At 47.5% G+C, this 26,024-nt stretch overlaps 1 protein-coding gene across 5 annotated transcripts in view; it reads right to left on the bottom strand.

The window, feature by feature from the left end:
* ino80 (INO80 complex ATPase subunit) overlaps positions 1-26,024 on the bottom strand; it is a 415,492-nt gene that overhangs the window by 138,544 nt on the left and 250,924 nt on the right. The window lies entirely within an intron of this gene.

The following is a 26,024-nucleotide window of genomic DNA, read 5'->3' as shown; positions in this document are numbered from 1 at the left end:
CTAGGGGACAGTATTTCAGCGAGGATAGATAGATTATCTCCTTCGGAAACAGCTTCAGAATCAGTTTTACAGCACAATGATATGGGCAGCATAGAACCCAGGTTGTAAGGATGCAGAGAGTGAACTCTGAACAACCGATTTTTATATAGCGCCTTTAACGCAATGATAATGTTGCAACGTGCTTCGCAGGAACATTATAGAACAAAGTAAGACACCAAGTCACACAGGGAGGTATTAGTTCACATGACCAAAAGCTTGGTCAAAGGGGTAGGTTTTAAAGAGTGTTCTGAAGGAGGAAAAGGAGGTAGATCGGCAGAGAAATGTGGTATTCTAGTTCTTGCGGCCTAGGTAACTTAAGACGCATGATCCAGCAACTATGATTGGGTAGGCAGGTATCTAAAGGGTTATTAGACTGGAGGAAATTGTTGAAATAGGGAAGGGGAAAGTCATGACGGATTTGAAAATAAAGATGAGAATTGTAAATCAAAACATAGCTTGATCGGGTGCCAGTGTAGGTAAGGGGGCAACAGGAAAACGGGGCTTGGCATGAGTTAAGACACTGGCAGCAGAGTTTTGGATAACCTCAAGTTTACAGAGAGTAGAACGTTAAAGACCAGCCAGGAGTGCACTGGAATAGTCGACTCTAGAGGAAACAAAGACATTAATGAGGGTTTCAGGAGATGAGTTGAGGCAAAGTTAGGCAATGTTACAGAGGTGGAAATAGGCGGTCTTAATAATTGGTATGAACAGGTGGTTGGAAGCTCAACCTGATTCAAATGTGACTCCAAGTCTGCAAACAGACTGGCTTAATCACAGACCGGGAGCTCAGGAATGGAGTTTGGAGTGGGGGCCAAAAACAATGGCTTCAATCTTCCCAATGTATAATTGGAGGAAACTTTCAGTCCTGGATTCAATGCCAAAGTTTAGAGGAAACGTGCAAGGCAAGTTTTTTTTACACGGAGGGTGGCGGAGTGCCTGGAACTTGCTGCCAGGGGAGTTGGTGGAAGCAGGTAGATAGCCATGTTTAAGAGGCATCTTGACAAATACATGAAGAGGATGGGAATAGAGGGATACAGACCCCGGTAGTGCAGAAGGTTTTAGTTTAGACAGGCATCATGATCGGCACAGGTTTGGAGGGCCGAAGGGCCTGTTCCTGTGCTGTACTATTCTTTGGATGTCAGATAAGCAATCAGATAATTTGGCAACAGTGGAGAAGTTGAGAGAAGTGGTGGAGAGGGAGAGCTGGGGGTCATCAAAGTACATGTGAAACTAACAACTTATCTTCGGATGATGTCACTGAGGAGCAGGATGTCAATGAGAAATAGGAGGGAGTCAAGAATACACTTGAGGTGCACCAGTGGTAACAGTGCAGGAGCAGGAAGAGAAGCCTGGAGGTGAGCATGGAGCTGTGTGGGAGCCACACAATCGAGGATTGTGGAGAAAAGGTGTAGGCTAAAAGTTGGAAAGAATGGAAGGTTTATTTTTTGAAAGTGAAGTGGTGACAGCATGTGTAATGCAGGTGACTGGAAGCTCAAGGTTCACATTTGCAGCTTCATGCATGCACCACAATAGTGTTAACTGTCACCTCCAGGTACACTCATCTCTCTTCTCCTGCTCCTGTCTCCCCCACCCCCACAAACCCCACCTGCACAAATTGTCACCAGGACCCAGTTTAAAGTGAAAGTGATCACTCTTTTTCTGGCTGCAGGAAGTTATCAGATGATCTCATAGTCAACATCTGCCACAACACGTACACAAATCTGAGTGCCAACTGACTATAATCAGTCGGTAATTTCCTGTAATCTCAATTGGCAAGGAGAAAGCAGAGCACAAGCACTAAACAGGTTCTTGGTTAAAGTACTGGAGTATACTCCATCTGGAAAATAATGCTAACACAGCATATGGTACATTCATTATACAAGATATCAACCTTCATGAGTACCATGATCAGTGTAAATTGCTTTGAAGAACTTCGAAGACATGTATTAAAACACCATATGATTTTCTTTGACCACACCTGTAAGCGTATTTTTCACAGGGAGTCGGGATTACTGGTAAATACCAGCAATCATCAATAGCCATGTGGTGATTTACGGCAGCAAAAAAATGCTGCTTTTATAAGCTCTGAAAAATACACACAAGGGACTTTAGAAATTCAAGGAATGCTGAATCTTGGAGGGGGAAACCTGCTGTATTCCAGGGTAGGATATAGACAACAACAATACTCTTGTTTATTGCAGCGATAATTTGCCCTCACTGTACGTAGAATGGTTTCGATACCAGCCTAAAAAATTATTACAATGCAATGGGGTAAAGCAATAATGGGGCAGGGTGACTCTTACATTTTTGGCAGCTGGATGTGGCCAGCAGGAGCTGCAGTGTAGGTGGGGTTCATTTCATACTGTCGGGCTATTTCCCCAGGGACAGATAAGGACTGGAAACATGAATTAATGTATTATCACAAATCTCCGAATGTTTACACCGAGGGAAAATTAACTGTAGAAAGTGGCTGGGAAAGGAAAAATGCAGTTTGATTTAATGCTGCTGACCTCAGTGGGAGGGTGTGGGATGGTGTGAGAATGAAAAAGTAAGAATGCAACCAGTGACTTTCAAATTCTAAGCTTTATTTTTCTGCTCATTAGATCAAGTGAGAATAATTTGTAAGATTACACAAGTTGCACTGATTCAACAGATATCAGAGCAGGAGACAAGGGTGGGATGATTCCCACATTCTTGACTGCAACCCATCACTTACAGCTCCCATGAACAAACTATCTTGGGGGCCTCATTGCACAACAAACACCTTTATTTCAAGGAATTACTGACTAGCAATGTTGGATCCAAATGAGTGACATTTTGATCAGCTACATAATGAAAATTCCCTTCGAATGACAGTCACATCTGTCACTTTCCATACCTTTTTTTAGAAAAACAATAAATTTACAGTACCCAATTCATTTTTTCCAATTAAGGGGCAATTTAGCGTGGCCAATCCACCTACCCTGCACATTTTTGGGTTGTGGGAGAGAAACCCGCGCAAACACAGGGAGAATGTGCAAACTACACACGGACAGTGACCTAGAGCCGGGATCGAACCTGGGACCTCGGCGCCATAAGGCTACAGGGCTAACCACTGTGCCACTGTGTTGCCCTTCACCCTCCATATCTGCTCAAAGCAGAACTTGCACTTATATAGCACCATTCATATCCTCGGAATATCTCAATACACTCACAGCAAATGAAGTATCACTTAAGTGTAGCCACTGCTAATATGGAGGCCAACAATTTGTGCACATCAAATCCCACAAACATCAAATGAGATAAAGGACATGGTAATTTGTTGTTGAAGATGTTAATTGAGACTTCCGGGTGCGGCTATGCAGAGCTAGGTCGCATATTCGGTAGCTCCCGCTTGGAACGGACTTTTGGGCTCTTTACAGGGCCCCCACGGCATTTGTTTGACATTTCCCAGTGTGGGAAGAAGACTGCAACATTCCCCTGACAGTGTCCCCCAGGAGTTTCCACAGACATTTTGGGGCAGATTGGTGAAGCGAACACTGCCAAAAGGATTCCCTCACGAGACTTGCGGTTGCGGCTATGCGGAGCTAAGACGCACATTCGGCGGCTCCCGCAAAAATGGACTTTTGGGCTCTTTTCAGGGCCCCCAAGGGCACTTTTCCGACGTTTACCGGTGTGGGAAGGAGTTAATAATAGCTCCCCGTCAGTATATAGCTTCAACTAGGAGCGGGGCGACAAAAAAGGTGGTGGTGAACCAGAAGAAGGGAGGGAAGAAGGCCAAAATGGCAGCGGGCGGAGACCAGGCAGCGTGGAGGCAGTTGGCGGAGGAGTGTTGCTCATTTGAGCCTCAGTTTAATTGCTCTTGTTCTATCACCTTTGCTCGAGTCGCCAGGTATCTTTCTGATACCGCCACGTGGTTCAAGTCCGAGTAATGATTAATAATCCAACACACCGCTTAGTAAGAGTTAAATCAACGCTCATTTATTATATACAGCAATCAATACTCATACATTAATTCTACCTCTAAGCTACCTCCGACAACTAACAGGCCAATACTTAACTTTGGAAATGGCCCACCAGGTCAGGGAAACGAATGGCCTTTCGTATGGGTTCTGAGCCAGCGGGATTCAAAGCTGGTACAGGTCGATAGTCAGGAGTGTCTATCTGGTAGCGATCGTTGGAGTAAGACTTGCGTTTCTTTCGGCTGTTGTTGGAGAGAGTGAAGAAGGATGCAGCCGGGAGGAGAAGGGCCGATTTCAACTTGGCCCCTATTCTTATAGTCCCCAGGGGCTTCCCGCCTCTTGGGGCGGACCTTGTACCTGGTTCCAAGTGATTGGACTTGGTCCCAATCACTTGGTTCGATATTCTCCAATGCTGGAGCGATTCCTTGATCGAGGGGTGGTCGTTTATCTCTCTTTGTGTCAGCTCCTGCTGGCGCCGAAAGGTCTGGGTCGGCTTTGTTAAGAATTTGTAGCATATTGTTCCCGGGATTGCTACTTTATATGCAGATGACTGGGGTGTTGTTATTTTGATGGCTGCAGGTATCGATTCGGTCTGGCTTCCCCAGAGGCGAATACACTGTTTTACCTGCAGCTGTCTGTTTGAGTCCTGTTGGCTGATTTTCCCATCAGCCTCTTCTATCCGCCATTTTAAATCGGGGTTTGTCCATTCTAATTGGGAGTTAGCCATTTTACATGGCTATAGGAGCAACAGGAGGGTATCCAGCGCTGCCTCAGAGAGATTCTGGGCCTCTCGGAGGGGCCGGACGTGGGGGCCTATGTGGTCACATTGTTGAACTCGTTGATGGAGCCGATGAAGGCTTCTATTGATAAGCTGCTGGAGACACAGGCGGCCCAGGGGGTGACGATCCGAGAGGCTCGACAAAAGATCTCTGACAATGAGGACGAGATCTTAGGCCTGGCGGTAAAGGCGCACGAGGCGCTCCACAAGAGATGGCAGGAGCGGTTCGAGGAGATGGAGAATCGGTCGAGGCGGAAGAATCTGCGGATTCTGGGCCTCTCGGAGGGGCCGGACGTGGGGGCCTATGTGGTCACATTGTTGAACTCGTTGATGGGAGCGGGGTCCTTCCAGGGGCCCCTGGAGCTGGAAGGGGCCCATAGAGTGTTGGCGAGGAGGCCCAAGGCTAACGAGCCTCCGCGGGCGGTGCTGGTGCGGTTCCATCGGTTCGTCGATCGGGAGTGTGTGCTCAGGTGGGCCAAGAAGGAGAGGAGCAGCAGGTGGGAGAACGCGGAGGTTCGGATATATGAGGACTGGAGTGCGGAGGTGACGAAGAGGAGGGCTGGGTACAATCGAGCGAAGGCGGTGCTGCACAGGAAGGGGGCGAAGTTTGGCATGTTGCAGCCAGCGTGACTGTGGGTTACCTACAAGGACCGGCACCATTATTTTGAGTCTCCGGAGGAGGTGTGGGCCTTTGTTCAGGCCGAGAAGCTGGACACAGACCGAGGGTCGGGATGGGCGATTGGGGACTGCGGTGGATATGTTATGCCTATTTTTGGTTCGGGGGGTGGGGGGGGTGGGGTTCTCTTTCGGGTTGGGGAGGGTGGATGGGGCAGGTTGGGCACTGTTTTGGTTGGTGCGGGGCCTGGTAGGTGGAGAGCGCGGGCTTTTTTCCCGCGCCGAAGACTGGGGGGGCGGGGAAGCAAGGATTGTTTCCCGCGCTTAGAACGGAGGGGGGAGGGGGAGAGCCTGTGGATGGGGAGCGGGAGAGGAGGGTGTGCCACACAATGGGAGGAGTCGAAGGGGAGGCGGGAGTGGCCGGGGTCAGCAGGAGTCAGCTGACTTGCGGAAGTGCAATGGGGGAGTAAACCAGCTAGGATTGGTCGTAGCCGGGGGGGTGGGGGATCGAGTTGCTGCTGCTAAGGTCAAGGAGGAGCTGGAGCGAGTGGCGGGGGGTCGAGACGGGGGTATGCCGCTGTGGGGAACGGGCCGGGTGTGGGGTGCGAGCGCGTGGGCTGGCCGAAGAGGGGTCATGGCTAGTCGGTGGGGGAGGGGGGCGGGTAGCCCCCTGATCCGGCTGCTAACCTGGAATCTAAGGGGACTGAATGGGCCGGTCAAGCAGGCCTGCGCGTTTGCGCACCTGAAGGGGCTCAAGGCGGATGTGGTTCTGCTCCAGGAGACACACCTGAAGGTGGCAGACCAGGTAAGATTGAGGAAAGGGTGGGTAGGTCAGGTGTTTCACTCGGGGCTAGATGCCAAAAACGAGGCGTGGCGATCTTGGTGGGAAAGAAGGTGTCGTTCGAGGCGTCGAGCATTGTGGCAGACAATGGCAGTAGGTATGTGATGGTAAGTGGCAAGCTGCAGGGAGAGAGGGTGGTACTGGTCAATGTGTATGCTCCGAACTGGGACGATGCGGGTTTTATGCGGCGTATGTTGGGTCGGATCCCAGACTTGGAAGTGGGGGGCCTGATAACGGGGGGAGACTTTAACACGGTGTTGGATCCGGCACTGGATCGCTCCAGGTCTAGGACGGGTAGGAAGCCGGCGGCGGCCAGAGTGTTGAGGGGATTTATGGACAAAATGGGAGGAGTGGAACCTTGGAGATTTGCAAGGCCGGGGGCTAGGGAATTTTCATTCTTCTCACATGTCCACAAGCCTTATTCTCGAATCGACTTTTTCATTTTGAGTAGGGCGCTGATAGCGAGAGTAGAGGATACCGAGTATTCGGCAATAGCCATTTCGGACCACGCCCTGCATTGGGTAGACTTGGAGATGGGGGAAGAGAGGGACCAGCGGCCGCTGAGGCGCTTGGAGGTGGGGCTGTTGGCGGACGAGGAGGTGTGCGAGCGGGTCCGAGGAAGTATAGAGAGGTACCTGGAGACCAACGACAACGGGGAGGTCCGAGTGGGGGTGGTATGGGAGGCACTGAAGGCGGTGGTGAGGGGAGAGCTGATCGCCATTAGGGCCCACAAGGAGCGGAGGGAGTGGGGGGAGAGGGAGAGGCTGGTGGGGGAGATGGTGAGGATAGACAGGAGGTATGCGGAGGAGCCCGAGGAAGGACTGTTGAGGAAGAGGCGCAGTCTCCAGGCCGAATTCGACCTGGTGACCACCAGGAAGGCGGAGGTGCAGTGGAGGAAGGCCCAGGGGGCGGTCTACAAGTATGGGGAAAATGCAAGCCGGATGCTGGCGCATCAGCTTCGGAAGCGGGACACAGTTAGGGAGATCGGGGGAGTTAAGGACAGGGGAGGGAGCGTGGTGCGGAGTGGGGTTGGCATCAATGGGGTCTTCAGGGACTTCTACGAGGAATTGTACCGATCCGAGCCCCCTCGGGAGGAGGGAGGGATGGGCCGTTTCCTGGACCAATTGAGGTATCCAAAGGTGGAAGAGGGACTGGTGGCGGGACTGGGGGCTCCGATTGGGCTGGAGGAGCTGATCAAAGGGATAGGAAGCATGCAGGCGGGGAAGGCACCGGGGCCGGACGGTTTCCCAGTCGAGTTGTATAAAAAATATATGGACCCGTTGGGCCCGCTGTTAGTTAGGACCTTTAATGAGGCAAGGGAGGGGGGGGGTTTTACCCCCGACGATGTCCCGGGCACTGATCTCCTTGATCCTGAAGCGGGACAAGGATCCCCTGCAATGTGGGTCTTACAGACCGATTTCCTTGCTTAATGTAGATGCCAAGGTGCTGACGAAGGTTTTGGCCACGAGGATTGAGGATTGTGTGCCGCAGATCATCCATGAAGACCAGACGGGGTTTGTGAAGGGGAGACAGTTGAACGCGAATATGCGGAGGCTTTTGAACGTTATCATGATGCCAGCGAGGGAGGGGGAGGCGGAGATAGTGGTGGCGATGGACGCTGAGAAAGCCTTCGATAGGGTGGAGTGGGGGGTACCTGTGGGAGGTGCTGAAGAGGTTCGGGTTTGGGGAGGGGTTTGTCAGGTGGGTTAGGCTGTTGTATGAGGTCCCGATGATGAGTGTGGCCACAAATAGGAGGAGGTCCGATTACTTTCGGTTGCACCTTCGCACTGGCGATTGAACCCCTGGCTATGGCACTGAGAGAGTCGAGGAACTGGAGGGGTTGGTGCGGGGTGGGGAGGAGCATAGGGTGTCGCTTTATGCGGACGACCTGCTGCTGTATGTGGCGGACCCGGTGGGAGGAATGCCAGAGGTAATGAGGATCCTTAGGGAATTCGGGGACTTTTCGGGGTACAAGCTCAATATGGGGAAGAGCGAGCTGTTCGTAGTTCAGCTAGGGGACCAGGAGAGGGGGATTGGCGAGCTCCCACTAAAAAGGGCGGAGAGGAGCTTCAGATATTTGGGGGTCCAGGTGGCCAGGAGCTGGGGGGCCCTGCATAGGCTTAACTTTACAAGACTGGTGGAGCAAATGGAGGAGTTCAAGAAGTAGGACGCGTTGCCGCTGTCCTTGGCGGGTAGGGTGCAGTCAATCAAAATGACGGTGCTCCCAAGGTTTTTGTTCCTGTTCCAGTGCCTCCCCGTGTTTATCCCGAAGGCTTTTTTCAGGCGGGTTAACAGGAGTATAATGGGGTTTGTGTGGGCGCGAGGGACTCAGAGGGTGAGAAGGGTGTTCCTGGAGTGGAGTAGAGATGGGGGGCGGCGCTGCCCAACCTCTGTGGGTACTACTGGGCCGCCAATGCTACGATGGTGCGCAAGTGGGTGATGGAGGGGGAGGGGGCTGCATGGAAGAGGCTGGAGACGGCGTCCTGTGTGGGTACGAATCTGGGGGCGCGGCAACGGCGCCGCTGTCGCTCCCTCCAAGGAGGTATACCACGAACCCGGTGGTGGTGGCGGCCCTCAAACTTTGGGGGCAGTGAAGGCGGCATGGGGGGGGGGGGGGGTTGGGGCCTTGGTGTGGACCCCATTACGGGGGAACCACCGGTTCACCCCAGGAAGAACAGGTGGAGGGTTTTCGGGGTGGCACAGGGCAGGGATACGAAAGTTGGGGGACCTGTTTGTGGACGGGAAGTTCGCGAGCTTGGGTGAGCTGGAGGAGAAGTACGGGCTCCCCCCGGGGAACACCTTCAGTTACTTACAGTTACGGGCGTTTGCCAGACGGCAGGTGGTGGAATTCCCGCGGCTACTGCCACACACAGTACAGGACAGGGTGCTCTCGGGGGGGTGGGTGGGATTGGGGAAGATCTCGGAAACTTACCAGGTGATGCAGGAGGAGGAAGCCTCGGTGGTGGAGTTGAAAGGTAAGTGGGAGGAGGAGTTGGGAGAGGAGATCGAAGAGGGGATCGAAGAGGGGACGTGGGCAGATGCCCTAGGGAGGGTGAATTCTTCCTCTTTGTGCGCGAGGCTCAGCCTCATACAGTTTAAGGTGCTGCACAGGGCACACATGACCGGGACAAGGATGAGCCGGTTCTTTGGGGGTGAGGACAGGTGTGTTAGGTGCTCAGGGAGCCCAGCAAATCACACCCATATGTTCTGGGCATGCCCAGCGCTGGAGGAATTTTGGAAGGGCGTAGCGAGGATGGTGTCGAGGGTGGTAGTATCCAGGCTCAGACCGGGCTGGGGGCTCGCAATATTTGGGGTGGCAGAGGAGCCGGGAGTGCAGGAGGCGAAAGAGGCCGGAATTCTGGCCTTTGCGTCCCTGGTAGCCCGGTGAAGGATTCTCCTTCAGTGGAAAGATGCGAGGCCCCCAAAGCGTGGAATCCTGGATCAGCCATATGGCAGGGTTCATTAAATTGGAGGGTGCAATTCGCCTTGAGAGGGTCGGTACAAGGGTTCTTTAGGCGGTGGCAACCGTTCTTAGACTTTCTGGCAGAACGATAGACATTGGTCAATGCCTGCAGCAGCTCGGGGGGGGGGGGTTACTTTATTTTTGTTTATGTTATTTACACTGGAGGGTTTGAGGGGGTGTATACACCGGTTGTGTTAAGTCGGGGTGTTAATGTTAATTTATTATTTATGTACGGGGGGGGGGCGGTTTGGGGGGGTTGCTTTTTTAGATTGTGTTTTGTACGTAACCCTGTTGGGTTGTTTTTTCTTTCTCATTTTGTTATTGATATTTTATGAAAACCTTTAATAAAAATTATTTTTTTTAAAAAAGCATCTTGACACTGGGTGAACTCCCTGCTCTTTGAATAGTACCAGGAGATATTTTATGTCCACCCAAACAAACAGACTTAGGGACCTGAAAGATAGTGTTGTCAGCAATGCAGTGCTGCTGGGCGGCACGGTGGCGCAGTGGTTAGCACTGCTGCCTATGGCACTGAGGGCCCGGGTTCGATCCCAGCCCCGGGTCACTGTCTATGTGGAGTTTGCACATTCTCCCAGTGTCTGCGTGGGTTTCACCCCCATGACCCAAAGATGTGCAGGTTGGGTGGATTGGCCACGCTAAATTGCCCCTTAATTGGAAAAAATAATTGGGTACTCTAAATTTTTAAAAAAGAACAATGCAGTGCTCCCTCAGCATTAAAACATCAGCCTAGATTGTGTGCTCAAAGAAGAATTGGAATGTGCAGATCAGTCAGCAATTCTAAAAAGAGACTATCTGAGTGTCTAGATGGATCTCTGAAGGAGTTGATCAGAGTATTTCTCTCACCTGCTTCTCCTCTATCTGATGTACCTGCAATATATTTTAGGAACTTTCAGCTTGAATTTCACTTGTTAATTTCCATTTGCTACCCACAAAAATTACTTTCAATGCCGCATTCCCCAAATTAACATCTAGCTCAGTGGGCGAGACAGCTGGTTTGTGATGCAGAACAAGGCCGGCATCGCGGGTTCAATTCCCGTACCAGCTGAGAATTCTGAATTCTTCCTCTGTGTACCCGCACAGGTGCCGGAAAATGGCGACTCGGGGCTTTTCACAGTAACTTCATTGTAGTGTTAATGTAAGCCTACTTATGAAATTAAAGGTTATTTATTTATTTTATTTTACATGCAGCCAACAAGTCCTGGAAACCAATCCACAAACCCTCAAAGAACTCTGCTTCCATTTGTTATAATAGGTTTAAGCCAATAGCTTTTCCTGTTTGGACTTTGCGGGACTGGAGGTTTAGAAAGGCCGTTCATAACCCTGTTGCCTTGTTGGTGGATAAATCCTAAATCAAAACAGGGAATCAGTGCCAGTAATTGGAGATATTTGTAAGTTGACCAGAATAATGACACATGTTGGCTGCAGAGATCATGGTTCTTAGCTAGGTAGCCCAGGAAAACAACTGTCTTAAAATACTCGAGAAAATATTGATTCTGACTGCTTTGGGTATCACTATTAAAAACACTAACAGGCAGCAGGTTCAAGGTAATTTGGGGTTATTAGTTTTTATTTCGAACATTTAAGCACATTATAACGCGAAGGCCCCAAATGCCTGGGGCGCTTCATTCATTGAAGGAGTGAGATCAAATACAACCACTGCTCCTAACAGCATATTTCTTTCCTCCCCTTTGTTTCTTGTATTTCACATTCACATCCCCGATGCACAGGTTCCATTGGTGATGCTCTTTCCCGTATCTCACTTAAGACCCCATTTTGGTGTGAATTCACAGGTATGTCCTTCACTTTGCAATCAGGTTTATTGGTATTGTAAACAGTCAGCCCATGTACTACCTCACATTTTTCAATTGAAAGTTCCATTTACAACCAATTTTATACAATTAATATTGTACTTGGATTTCTAGTTACTTCAAAGTAATGGGAGTACTGTACTTAAATGTGAGAGGCAGTGGGCAACAAGGGTAATCACCTGGTAATTACTTTTCCTCTGATTTGGAATCATCAAGACGTTGGGATACTTTTCTTAGTCAGTAAAGCTTTTGACATTGAGGTAGATTGAGAAAGGTGTTAACAGGGAATTGTTTATTGTGCTAAGGGTTCAAATCCTAGTTAAAATGAGGATGTAAGGAATCAGAAGGCAAGGTGGGGAAATCTTTCCACTGAAAAGGAATGGAGTTGTAAGAAAGGACAAATAAAGTAAATTAATTAAATGTTTCTGGAGCGAGTGAGGAGTCTATGGTAGGTAGATGGAGATTATCTCAAAAACGAACCCATTTTTGTTCCATTAGTTCTTGACATATGAGCATTACTGCAAGTTCAGCATTTATTGCGGAACCGTAATTGCCCTCGAGAAAGTGATCGCAAACCAGTTTCTTGAACCAGTGAAGTGCAAGTGATACCGCCCAGTGCTTGTTAAGTCATTTCAGCTCACAATTAAGAGACAACCACATTACTGTGGATCTTGGGAGTCACATCCAGGCCAGATTGGATAAGGTTGATGGATTTTGTCCCCTGAAGCAGTTGAAGGTTATTAGTGAACCAAATGGGGTTTTTGTAACAATTTGGCAGTTTCATGATTATCAGCATTTTATTCCAAATTTGTGAACTAATTGAATTTAAATTCCCCCAGCTGCCATGGTGGGATTTGAACTCATGTCTCTGGAACTTTAGTCTGAGCCTCTGGGTTACATTACCATTTTGCTAACTCCCCTTCTCTCGGCCTTAAATGCTCCTGAACTTCACTGACCTTGGAGGGTATTAAAAGAAAACACTGTTGTGCCAGCCAGGCCCAAAGCAACTCCCCACGTCTTCATTTTTATTGGAAAACGCATCATGGGAACTCTGGTTGCATGATACTATCTGACTTGTAATATTACCAGGATATTCCAGGAACATGGAAAAACAGACAGCAAGAAAAAGTGAAAGGCAGCAAAATATGAAATCTTGTGTGGACTTGTATATCAGAATGCTGGATCTCATTCTGTCATTGTGCAGCATATTGAAGTAACCATGAGGATTACCCCCTGTGAAATGGGCTGCAAAGATGGACTGGCTCATTTGTCTACACGAACCTCATCACTCACTTTACTAGATACAAATGTGTGCCTGAGCATCAACCACCCAAGTAAACGGGCAAAGGAACCAGCTCAATGTTCTTCTGTCCCTGTACTGATGAGCAAGGCAAGACCACAATACAACAAGTTTCCACTGGTTTCACCGTATGTCAACCTCTATTACACACTTGTGCTTTACCTCAGTGTCCCCTGGGGCAACGTTAACCTAGTTCCGCAACCTCTCACACTGTGGGACTTGATTATACTCTACTTTCTTCACATGCAACGTTCCTTTGTCCACAAAGTTGTATTATCACTTTTCCTTCCGAGCCAATTGATTTGTGCTGTGCCACACTAAACTATGCCTCCAGGCTCTGCTCCAGTTAATTGTTAAACTGATAGCATAACTAGGAAGGGCAAGGGACTATACGAGTGCAGCACTGTACTGTCAGAGATGCATCACAAATTTGAAATGCCAATTCTAGTGGATGTTGAAAATCCTTCAAAGGGGCCAGCATTTCCTCTTCAAACACGACTACCAAAAGCCAAATGGTTGGTCATGCATACAATTGCTTTGTGGGATCTTGCTTTATGCAAAATGGTTGGGGTGTTTGCCCACACAATATCTGCCACTATGCTTCAGAAATCATAGTTGTGCTTTGAGATTTCAAACAAGCATATAATACAAGTCTAATACAAGTTTCTTTTTGTTGTTTGCACGATGGGACGACCCTCCAAGATCTGTAAAAGTATAACCTTTTTAAAAAGAAGGCTGATCGATGTGTAATTATCCATGTCATGGCTGCAGTGTCAAACTCTCAGCAGGACCTTTGAGAGGAAAGCGGGAGTGTTTGAACTGTAAAAATATCTAACAAAACTCATCAGAGAAACGTTGATGCTGTTTGTGAAACTAGCCAGTTTATTCTTCCTGTTTGCAATTTATATTTAGATGGGAGCTGGGAAGGGAAATAGGAGATGGTTTGGCCCAGATGTGGACTGCTCTATAACTCATTTCCACAACAGGAGGAAACTCAGAGGCAAGTTTCCTGGTTAGTTTGCTGGCAGGGAACTTGAGTGAAGCATTTAACAGAAACAAGCTGATTTTCTACTTTGAAGTGTTTAGGGGAAGTAATGCCTGGAGAACAGCAGTAAAGCAGTTAGAGCAAGCTGGCAGTGTAAAGGCAGTGTAATACTTGAAGTCAAGGGAAATTCCATTTCATGTACAAAAATTAATACATACCATTGAAAAAAAGACACAAACTATAACAATGACTGGCCCCCAGTGATGGCTCATGTGTCTCACAGTAAGCTGCAATCTCTGAATTGACCCCACAGCTCGACATGACAGTTGGGTGCTTTGCACATGTCACCCTTCCCTCTTGGGTTCAAGTTATCTATCTCTGAAGAAATAATCTTCTTTTAAAACTTTTTTAGAAACATTTTTAGAGTACCCAATTCATTGTTTTCCAATTAAGGGTCAATTTAGCGTGGCCATTCCACTTACCCTGCACATCTTTGGGTTATGGGGCAAAACCCATGTAAACACGGAGAGAATGAGCAAACTCCAAACAGACAGTGACCCGGGATCAAACCCGGGTCCTCGGTGCCATAAGTGCTAACCACTGCACCGCCATGCCACCCCGTATTCCAAGATTTATAATCCCAGCGATATCATTTTTGATATTATTGACATTAGTACTATTTCAAAGAAATGGCACTAACTTTTACTGATGAACTGCGACCCAGAAAGTTCCATGGAATCTCCTTTATTTAAATCTTTCATTTAGATAAAATGTACTGCTGAGGCCCACCAGAGTGCACCTCCACAGCATAAGAATACCGATCACAGTATGAGTGTACCTGCCCTGAAGGTGCTTCCTCTGCTGAGCACTGTTCCATGGATGCCTGACTATCATCTGTCATGTCCCAGTTGACAGCATTCTCACTGAGTGACAAGTTCAAATCTGACCCCAGAGACTTTAGTTTAGGAAAAACTACTTCCCCAAAGGGTTGTGAATCTGTAGAATTCGCTACCCTAGAGTGCGGTGGATGCTGGGACAGTGAATAAATTTAAGGAGGAGTCAGACAAATTTTTAATTGGTAACGGGTTGAAGGTCTATGGAGAGCTGGAGGACAGTGGAGTTGAGGCCAGGATGAGATCAGCCATGATCGAATGGCGGAGCAGACTCGATGGGCCAAATGGCCTAATTCTGCTCCTATATCTTATGAACCTGGTGCAGTTATCCAAGGAGCCACTGAGGAACTGGAAAGGGCAGAGGGAGGCCATGCAGCTTTGCAATAACAACTCCCAAGTGTCAGTGCAACATGTTGGCAAGGTGGTTTCAAGCTCCATTAGCTAGGTTTATCAGAGCACCTTTGATACCCAGAATCACAACATCGAGCAGAGGTGCGTTCAGGCATAGCGTTTCAGTCTGAATGCAGCCCAACATGCTGTGGGCCTCCTCTCCCCACTCTGAAACATGCAAGTCTGGACAGTGTTTAGACTTTTTAATCAAAACATTGATAAAAGATAAACAGCAGAGTAACAATATAACCAACTAAATTTTTTTAACCTTTTGAGAACTGCCATACTCCTAAAACAGATAAAGCACAAAGTGATATGTTTCAGCTTAATTTAGGAAACAGACCATTTTCAATACGTGTCCCAGTCAAAGTGAACAACGCAGTATCACTGATCCATGCCTTTGCTCAGAGACTCCCTGATCTGTATTGCTCAGTGTCACAACGCGCCATTTCCTTGGGAACACCCACAGGTTAAAGCATGTTCCACTATTCATGTCCGATATTTGATCTAGTGCCATATGCCCGACTTTGCTCCAGATTCCTTCATACTTCGATTATAAAAATCTATCAATCTCCGATGTAAAACGTACAATTGATCCAATATCAACTGCTATTTGCAGTTGAGAATTCCAGACTTCTACCACTCCTGTGTACAAATAGCTCCTGATTTCACTCTTGAAAGGTCTAGCTCTAATTTCTAGACTGTGGCCCTGTGTCAGAGACTCCCCAACCAGCAAAAAGTTTCTCCATCTACTCCCCTTACCCTCCTGAAGACTTTGAGATCAAATCTCACCGTTACAAAGAAAAGTAATGTACAGTACAGGAAAAGGCCCTTCAGCCCTCCAAGCCTGTACTGATCATGATGCCCTAACTAAAAAAAAAGTCTGCCCATACTCGGTCCGCATCCCTCTATTTCCTCCCTATTCATGTACCCATCCTCGCAAATATTGCTAATGTGCCTGCTTCCACCACATCCTCTGGCAGCATGTTCCAGGCACCCACCACTCTACATGAAATATGTAACCCGCACATTTCCCTTAAACTTTCCCCCTCTCACCTTGAACCTGTGCGTCCTTGTAATTCACACTTCTATCCTTGAAAAAAGCCTCCGTCTTTCCAGTGATTTTAGTTTTTGTACCAGTCTGTCATGTGGGACCTTGTCAAACGCCTTACTAAAGTCCATATAAACTATATCCCCAGCCATTTGCGCATCAATTTTCTTTTGTCACCTCTTCAAAAAAACTCAATCAAGTTGGTGAGACATAGCAGGAGATAAAGGATGCGATTGGGAGGATGCAGTCGGGGAAGATGGCAGGGCCGGATGGGTTTCCGGTGGAATATTATAAAAAATTCAAGGATAAGCTGGCACCCCTGATGGTTGGGATGTTTGAAGAGGCAATAGGGAAGGGAGTGTTGCCACAAACTTTGGGGCAGGCATCGATTTCCCTGTTGCTAAAAAAAGATAAGGATCCGACGGAGTACAGGTCGTATAGGCCAATATCACTTCTGAATGTGGATGCAAAAGTGTTGGCGAAGGTACTGGTGGGTAGGCTGGAGGAGTGCCTCACGAAGGTGATAGGTGAAGATCAGATGGGGTTCGTGAGAGGGAGGCAGCTCTTTTCAAACGTTAGAAGGGTATTGAACGTGGTTATGGCACTGGCAGAGGTGAAGGAAATAGAGGTGGTTGTGGAATTGGACGCTGAGACGGCGTTTGACCGGGTAGAATGGGGGTACTTGATGGCAGTTCTGGAGCGGTTTGGGATTGGACCAAGATTTGTGAACTGGATAATGCTATTATATAAGGAGCCGAGGGCGAGTGTCCGCACAAACAACATCAGCTCGAGATACTTTTCTCTTCACCGTGAGATTAGGCAGGGATGACCTATGTCCCCCCTGCTGTTTGCACTCGCGATTGGGCCATTGGCCATCGCATTAAGAAGTTCGGGGGTATGGAAATGAATAGTGCGGGGGGGGGAGCATACATGCCGATGACTTGCTGTTATACGCGTCGGAACCGAGTGTGTCGATAGGGGGAATATTGGAGCTGCTTCGAGTGTTTGGGTCTTTCTCGGGGTACAAACGTAATCTAGACAAGAGTGAGTATTTTGTGGTACCTCGGCCGGGGGTGGGGGCAGGGATGGGGGGGGGGGGGGGGGGCTGCCATTCCGTAAGGCAGGGACTCACTTTAGGTACCTGGGGGTGCAGGTTGCCCTGGAGTTGGGGGTGGGGGGGGGGGCTCCGCAGGTACGACATTTCTAGTTTGGTGGGGAGAGTGAAAGCTGATCTGGCAAGGTGGGACAGCCTCCCTCTGACACTGGCGGGTCGGGTACAGGCGGTTAAAATGAACGTGTTGCTGCGATTTCGGTTTCTTTTTCAATGCCTGCCGATTTTCCTGCCAATGGCTTTTTTCAGAGAGATTGAGGGAAGGATTACTTTGTTCATATGGGGAGGGAAGGTGGCCAGAGTTAGAAAGGTGCTACTACAGAGGGGAAGGCAGGTAGGGGGTTTTGGGTCTTCCGAACCTGATGTATTACTACTGGGCGGTGAATGTGGAGAAGGTGTGGAGCTGGGTCAGAGGGGCTGATTCCCAGTGGGTCAGAATGGATGAGAGTTTGTGCAGGGGGTCGGAATTGAAAGCACTAGCAACAGCACCGCTTCCGATAGCCCCGGGGAAGTACTCAGGGGGTCCGGTAATAATAGCTTCATTGAGAATTTGGAGGCAGTTTCAGCAACACTTCGGGTTGGGGCCATGGCCAAGAACTGGATAACATCGAACATTAGTAGTTGGGGTGGATGGGAGGGTTGGGGGGAGGGGGCCTGTGTGTGTTAATGGTGGCTATGGGTGATTGCTGATTCCGTTTATGTGAACATGCGGGCTAATGTTTGGTGGGAGGATGGGATCATTGTTATTGATATGGGGATTGACATATTCGTTAATGATTATTGTTTATGGGTGTAAATTTGGGAGAAAATGTGAAAAAGGAGAATAAAGAAATATTTTTTTAAAACGTTGGTGAGACAAGACCTTCCCCATACAAAACCATGCTGTCTGTCAGTAACGAGCCCATTTTCCTACAAATGTGCGTATATCCTGCCCCTCAGTATCTTATCCAAAAGCTTCCCCACACTGATGTCAGGCTCACCGGCCTATAATTTGCTGGATTACTCCTGCTTCCTTTCTTAAACAGGGGAACAACATTGGCTATTCACCAGTCCTCTGGCCAAAGAGGATGTGAAGATATCTATTAAGAACCCAGCTATTTCTCCCGTTGCCTCCTGCAGTAACCTGGGATAGATCCCATCCAGTCCCGGGGACTTGTCTACCTTAACGCACTTTAGGATACTCAACACTTCCTCCTTTGATATATTGACGTTCTCAAGAGCGTTCACACACCTATCCCTGACCTCACCATCCGTCATGTCCTTCTCGGTGAATACCGATACAAAGTACTCATTAAGGATTTCACCCACTTCCTGTACCATGCATAACTTCCCTCCATTGTCCTTGAGTGGGCTGACTCTTTCTCTTGCTACACTCTTTGCTCTTAATATATGCATCAAAAGCCTTGGAATTCTCCTTAACCATGTTTGTTAAAGACATTTCATGGCCCCTTTTAGCCCTCCTAACTCCACGTTTAAGTTCCTTCCTAATTTCACTGTACTCCTCAAGGCTCGGTTCCCTGGTTTCTGCCCAACCCCAGTTCACAGAATGAAAACATAGAATTTCTGAGACTACAAATTGTGAATCGCGTTTAGATGGGGAAGCAGGGGTTCTCAGTAAGATCAAACTCCATTAACTCAAATAAATTGTCAAGATCATTAATAAACCATAGTACAGCTGCCGTGGTGTATGAGGGGAGGAATGCCCAACCTGTAATTCTGCGCCCTAAGGAAGGGGCATACGTGCAAACGAGTCTGGGCAGTGCAAAGGTGACTTTACTGTGCACCAAACCTGGCTATATCTGCCTTGGGAGTGTTTGATGGGCAATGTAAAGCGAGCTTTACTCTGTATCTAACCCATGCAGTACCTGCCGACTGTGTCTGATGTCTGAAATGTTCCGTATAACTATACTGGTCCTTGAACACAGACCAGCCAACACAATAGGTTGCAATGCCCATGAGCAATATGTGGGTCGAACCTACCAGTCAACTGTAATCACATTGGGCAGGAGCCTAATGTCCTGAATTACACAGTTAAGTAAGCGTATGTCGGCTCCTGTGCTATTATGGTGTCACCAGTATTCTCAGGTGGGTCATAGTTAGTTGTTGCCAAGCGTGTGGAGACCAGTGTGGGAAGCTAGTGAACTCAGCAGCGACACTGACCGTGGGGTCTGTGCTGCACCGTGAGGGGAAACTGGGCCGGAAGTATTTACTGCAGACTGCTGGTCCTCAGAGAGGACAGTAGCAGTGCAATGCGCCACGTAAACAGATCCCTTTCTGCCTTTTAACCCTGCCTCTGAGAGATAGATTGCAATCACTCAGTCACTTCCCATTCATAATGATGGAAATTGCTGACACCTTTAAGAGTAAAGAGGTCAAAGGCAGTTATAGCTGCTGTTATACTCAGCACCACGCTGTGACATTGAAGAGTAATAAACCAGGCCCCCAACCTCCTTTGGCTGGGTTCAGGGTCACCAGGGAGCTTGCTCCAAGTTATATTTGTAACACAATCAGTTATTCCAATCTAAAATGTCTGAAATATAACAAACCAGAGCCAGTTTTTAAATCAGCAAGCATCAAGTGTCGTCATCAAAATCAAAGCAGCACACAGAAATCAACAGTGCAATACATTCCAAATTCTACAACTCAAAATGTTCCACCACAGTTACAGAGCTTTTAAAAAAAATCTTTATTGTCACAAGTAGGCTTACATTAATACTGCAATGATGTTACTGTGAAAATCCCCTAGTCGCCACATTCCGGTGCCTGTTCGGGTACACAGAGGGAAAATTCAGAATGTCTAAATTACAGCATGTCTTTCGGGACTTGCGTGAGGAAACCGGAGCACCTGGAGGAAACCCACACAGACACGGGGAGAACGTACAGAATTGACACAGACAGTGACCCAAGCCGAGAATCGAACCAGGGACCCGGGAGCTGTGAAGCAACAGTGCTATTCACTGTGCTACCGTGCTGCCCTACCTACAAGTAACACGCCCAGACCAGTACTTAGCCCAGTATTATAGCGAGAGCTGTACCCATCAATACTGTACCCTGATGCTGCACAATGACAGACCTGCATCCACTATAATACCTGTCACACCTTTACGATATATCAGTGTGTGGAGGACACACTGTCCCGCCAGTGCACCCTGGGGCAATGTCAGGGTACTGCGCAGCCAGAGCAAAAGCCATTTGGGGACTCCCACTGGATTCACCACCCTCCCCAACTTTCCCGCCCACCGGAACTGGGGGTGGAGAATCCCACCCAGTGTCCTCGTGTGGGGTCTGAATGTTGAGAGGTTTAGATTTAATATGCTGCTCCCTGCAGCTCCACAACGCTCCATTAGATTCCCTGTTTGCTGCGTTAGTGTTCTACCACCACCCAGTGGCAGTGATGAAGAACTACAATTGCCTATACTGCCCGTTGCATCCATCATAATCTGCCTCGAGAACAATATCTTGTCAAATCAGTCATCAAAATAATAATAATCTTTATTAGTGTTGCAAGTGAGCTTACATTAACACTGCAATTAAGTTACTGTGAAAATCCTCTGGTCGCCACACCTGTTCGGGTACTGAGGGAGAATTCAGAATGTCCAATTCACCTAACAGCACATCTTTCGGGACTTGTGGGAGGAAACCGGAGGAAACCCACGCAGACACGGGAAAAGCATGCAGGCTCCGCAGAGACAGTGACCCAAGCCGGCAATCAAATCTGTGTCCCTGGCGCTCTGATGCAACAGTGCTAACCACTGTGCTACCCATATAGTACTTTTTAATAATGTTCTTGCTCGTGTAGGATGTCAGCTCTACAAATCGAAAAACAAAATGGATTCCAAATGGGAGGGCAAGTACAGTTGGAAGGGAAAGGGTGATCAAAGTAGTCACTTTGAGAATAAAGCTGTGTGGAGTTTTGGGTGCTGTGGATGGTGGATAGGAAAGCAGGTGGGGAGCTCAACAGATGTCAGCAACACTCCAGTAAATAGGCTAGAGAAGGGGAACATAGAGTTTGAGAGGGACAGAGAAAGAGTTGAGGGTTAGTTTTCCACAGCACACTAATCCGGAGGCTGAAAAGGAGTTGCTTTTGAAAGCTGAGATGGCGATTAAGTATAAGAAGGGATATAGGGAATGACATTTCAGAGTTAGAGAGATCTGGGAGTTTAAGGGTTCATGATATAGAAGTCATGGGTTGGCCTCATCTTACATCAAGAGCGCCAATGTGTAGCACAAGGATGAGAAAAATGAGGATGATAAATGTGCATGTGGAGGCAGGAAAGACAAAATATAATCTAGGTTGAAATAATCAAGAATGACATTTCTGCTCAGCATTGTGTTAAAAATGGGATGTTTAATTCAAGTGCAAGCTCAGACGGAGCAACAGTCCTGTGCTCAGGCTTCCACATTTCTCTCCCTCCTTCTCTGAAGGTGTTGGGACTCCCTGACTGAGCACAAGGACAATCTGTAAGCAATTGGGTTTGGGAAGAAGAGGAGGCAGAGTGATGACATATCTGATCCTCTCCTTAACACATGTCAGCACATTAGGGTTTTCCAGAAGGATCACTGGGTAGTCACTGAGGGCAACCAGTTATAATTTCTGGTTTATTCCAATATTACATAGGAACTTGCTCATTTTGTAATGTTTCTCCAATTCATTCACATTCAAATAACATTGGAAGTTGCTGAGAAGGCGCAAGATGAAAATCCAATTTCAAGGTTTGGCATTCAATAACAACTCAATCAGTATGATCTGGCTCTTGGTTATCCTTAAATTGCCATTTTCTGAAGCATTAACTGATTCCCAGCTACCTAAATCAGTCATTAGGTTTTGCTTAATTGGGATAATCTGATAAATATAACCAAGTTTTCAATGACAGTTTTTACCTCAAGGAAACTGGGCACTTTAACATCAATTTCAAATCTGCAAAATATGAAGAGATACTCTGATGGGCAAAGGAGATGGGTCACTTAGAATGATCAGAGAGACTCTATAGAGTTGAGTGGGAGACCAAGAAAGAGAAATCAGGAAGCCAAAAAAGGAGAGCAAAAAAGCAATAGAAAGCGAGAGGGAGAAAGAGAAAAAAAAACAAAATGTTTGGGCATGGGGAGGGCAGCAGTGGCCATCGCTGGGATCACAGGCAGTTTCAGATTCAAAAACCCGGGCTCCAAGTGGGTAATGTTGATCTTGGTGGAGAAGCTGGAGGTTGGGGGGATAGAGGGAGCATCTTTGGAAGGCTGATTTGGGCAAGAGGGGACATGCCCATTGTGACAAAAAGGCCCTTGAGATAGCGACCCCCCCCCCCCCCCCCCCCCCAAGCCCTGATGGACCACGTAGAATTGTGGAGAGGTCAGAGCGGGAAGGCCTGGCGGGAAGTTTTGCAGGCCTTCCCCCTGCAAAGCTGGGGACTACTAATATTTTCCCATGATTTGTCATATTGAGGGCTGGCAGCACATTGTTTTCTGTACCAAAACAATAAAAGTATCACCACCTGAATTAACAAAACTGGCTGAATTTCTCCCACCATCTCCAGATACCAGAGTGAGATCTATTGTAATAACACATGCGTGATAGGCAAGAAAGCTTAAAAGATGGAGGGATGTGCTGCTCCCCAATAGCTAACAATGTTTAACGATTAGAGAGCCAATTATACTCCACTGAGTGAACAGAAACAATGTGCCAATGATTAAGTTCTGGTGCCTGCAGCCTTTGTCTTTGAGAACTCTTTTTCAAGGATTCATCATGCTGCCCTTCTCAAACTCTAGCCGACCCCCCTCACTTTAAGCCTTTCATACTCTGTGCATTTTAAACCAAACTTTGGTGTCACCCAATCGCTACTAACAGATTTCCCATTTTTTTTGCAGTCCCTTTCTTGACAACCTTGAAAAGAATTCTGTACTATGAGCCTCACCTTTAACGTCACCTTGTTATTAATGAGGGTTCAGATTCTGGGGGGTGCTGGGGATTCTGTTCAGGTTTTGCTCCTGGCAAAATTGACAAGAGTTACCATACAGAACTACTTGATTATTAATCTCACATCAATCATTTCCTCTCTTGCACTTCCTGTTAGCGAAGGCTGGCAGAGAAACACAAACATGGCTTTCCTGTCCCTTTCCTCCAATTCCTTGGCCTGAACCTTGCAGATGGCTTGATCAGGCAGTCTTTACTCAAAAGCTGTTTTTCTGAGAGCAGCAGTAGCTAACACTGGCATGCTCCACATATTTTTTCCTCTCTGCTATCTGCTCGAATCTCCAGCAGCTGAGAACATTTGGATTGTTTACCATCTACCTCTGTCTCAAATAAACAATTATTCTGTGGAACATATTACAAGCCCCTCTTTTCAACCTCACCAATACAACTGCTTAGGGGTGAACATATGAACAAGGAGCAGGAGTAGGCCATTCAACCCCTCGAGCCTGTCTCGCCAATTAACATCATGGCTCTTAAGCTCAAATATGCATCCTGCTTAACCCCGAAAACCTCTCACCCTCTTGCTCACCAGAATCTACCCACGTCGACCTTAAAATTATTCCAAGACTCTGCTTCCACCATCTTTTCAGGAAGAGTTCTAAGGACTCATGACCTTCAATATTTTTTTGCCTCATCTCCATTTTAAATGGGCATACCCTTATTTTTTTGACCCCTAGTTCTAGCTTCTTCCACGAGAGGAACTATCTTCTCCACATCCATCCTATCAAGATCCCTCAGGATCTTATGTTTCAATCAAGTCGCCTCTTACTCTTCTAAACTCCAGCAGATACAAGCCTCGCCTGTCCAACCTTTCCTCATTAGAAAACTGACCCATTCCAGCTATTAGTCTGGCAAACCTTCTCTGAACTGATTCCAATGCACTTACTCCTCAAATTAGGTGAGCAATATTGCACTCCAAATCTTTTTTATTATAAAAATTTTATTGAGGTATTTATGGTTTTATAACAATAACAGAAGAAACAGTGTACATACCAATATAAACATAGTGCAAAGGCTGCCTTCCTCCCTCACAGGTCCCACCTTTCTAACACCCTAGTCTAAACTACACTTAAACCCCCCCCCACCCCCATCCTGCTGACGGTTAATTTTCCCCAAAGAAGTCGACGAACGGCTGCCACCTCCGGGCGAACCCTGACATTGACCCTCTCAGGGCGAATGTGATTTTCTCCAGACAGGGAAAGCTAGCCATGTCAGTTAGCCAGGTCTCTGACTTCGGGGGCTTTGAGTCCCTCCAAGCTAATAATATCCGTCTCCGGGCTACCAGGGAGGCATTGTAATCCAAATCTGGCCTCACTAGTGCCCTTAACGACTGAAGCATAACCACTCTACTTTTGTATTCAACTCCCCTCACAATAAATTAAGACATTCTATCAGCTTTCCTAATTATTTGCTGTACCTCATACTAGCCTTTTGTGATTGAAACACTAGGACACTCAGATCCCTCACTGCTCTGCAATCTCTCACCATTACATGCTTTTTAAAAATTCTTCCTACCAAAATGGACAATTTCACATTATACTCCATTTGCCATATCTTTGCCCACTCACTTAACCTATCTGTATCTTTTTGTAGCCTCCTTATGTTCTCTTCACAACTTACTTTCCTGTCTTTGTTTCATCAGCAAACTTGGTGACCATCCCTTTATCCAAATCATTTATATAAATTGTAAAGTGTTGCGGCCCCAGCATTTATCAGTGGCACATCACTTGCTATATCTCACCAACCTGAAAAATATCAATTTATGCTTACTCAATTTATGCTCCCTGTTAGCCAGCCAATCTTCTATCCATGCCAATATGTTACCCCTTATACCATGAGCTTTTATTTCCCGCAATATTCTTTGATGTGTCACTTTATCAAATGCCTTCTAGAAATCCAAGTACAGTACATCAGTACATCCCCTTCATCCACAGCACGTTACTTCCCCAAAGAACTCCAATAAATTGATTAAACATGATTTCCCTTTCACAAGACCATGTTGACTCTCCAGATTTCCTTGAACTTATCCAAGTGTCGTGCTATGACCTTTTTAAAAAAAATAATTTTTATTAAAGGTTTTCATAAAATATCAATAACAAAATGAGAAAGAAAAAAGAACCCAACAGGGTTAAATACAAAACACAATCTAAAAAAGCAACCCCCCAAACCCCTCCCCCCCCGTACCTAAATAATAAATTAACATTAACACCCCGACTTAAGACAACAGGTGTATACACCCCTCAGACCCTTCCAGTGTAAATAACATAAACAAAAATAAAGTAAACCCCCCCCCCCCCCCCCCCCCACCCCCCACCTGCTGCTGCCATTGACCAATGTCTATCGTTCTGCCAGGAGGTCTAAGAACGGTTGCCACCGCCTAAAGAACCCTTGTACCGACCCTCTCAAGGCGAATTTCACCCTCTCCAATTTATTGAACCCTGCCATATCGCTGATCCAGGATTCCACGCTTGGGGGCCTCTTATCTTTCCACTGAAGGAGAATCCTTCGCCGGGCTACCAGGGACGCAAAGGCCAGAATTCCGGCCTCTTCCGCCTCCTGCACTCCCGGCTCCTCTGCCACCCCAAATATTGCGAGCCCCCAGCCCTGTTTGACCCTGGATCCTACCACCCTCGACACCGTCCTCGCTACGCCCTTCCAAAACTCCTCCAGCGCTGGGCATGCCCAGAACATATGGGTGTGATTTGCTGGGCTTCCTGAGCACCTAACACACCTGTCCTCACCCCCAGTGCTATGACCTTTTTAATAATAACTTCTAACATGTTCCTGGAGTTTTAATTTGACAGCTTTCCCACTGGGGATCTT

Source organism: Scyliorhinus torazame, chromosome 2 (assembly GCF_047496885.1).
Source record: "Scyliorhinus torazame isolate Kashiwa2021f chromosome 2, sScyTor2.1, whole genome shotgun sequence".
NCBI classification, from domain to species: Eukaryota; Metazoa; Chordata; class Chondrichthyes; order Carcharhiniformes; family Scyliorhinidae; genus Scyliorhinus; species Scyliorhinus torazame.
This window is presented reverse-complemented; position numbering and strand designations above follow the sequence as displayed.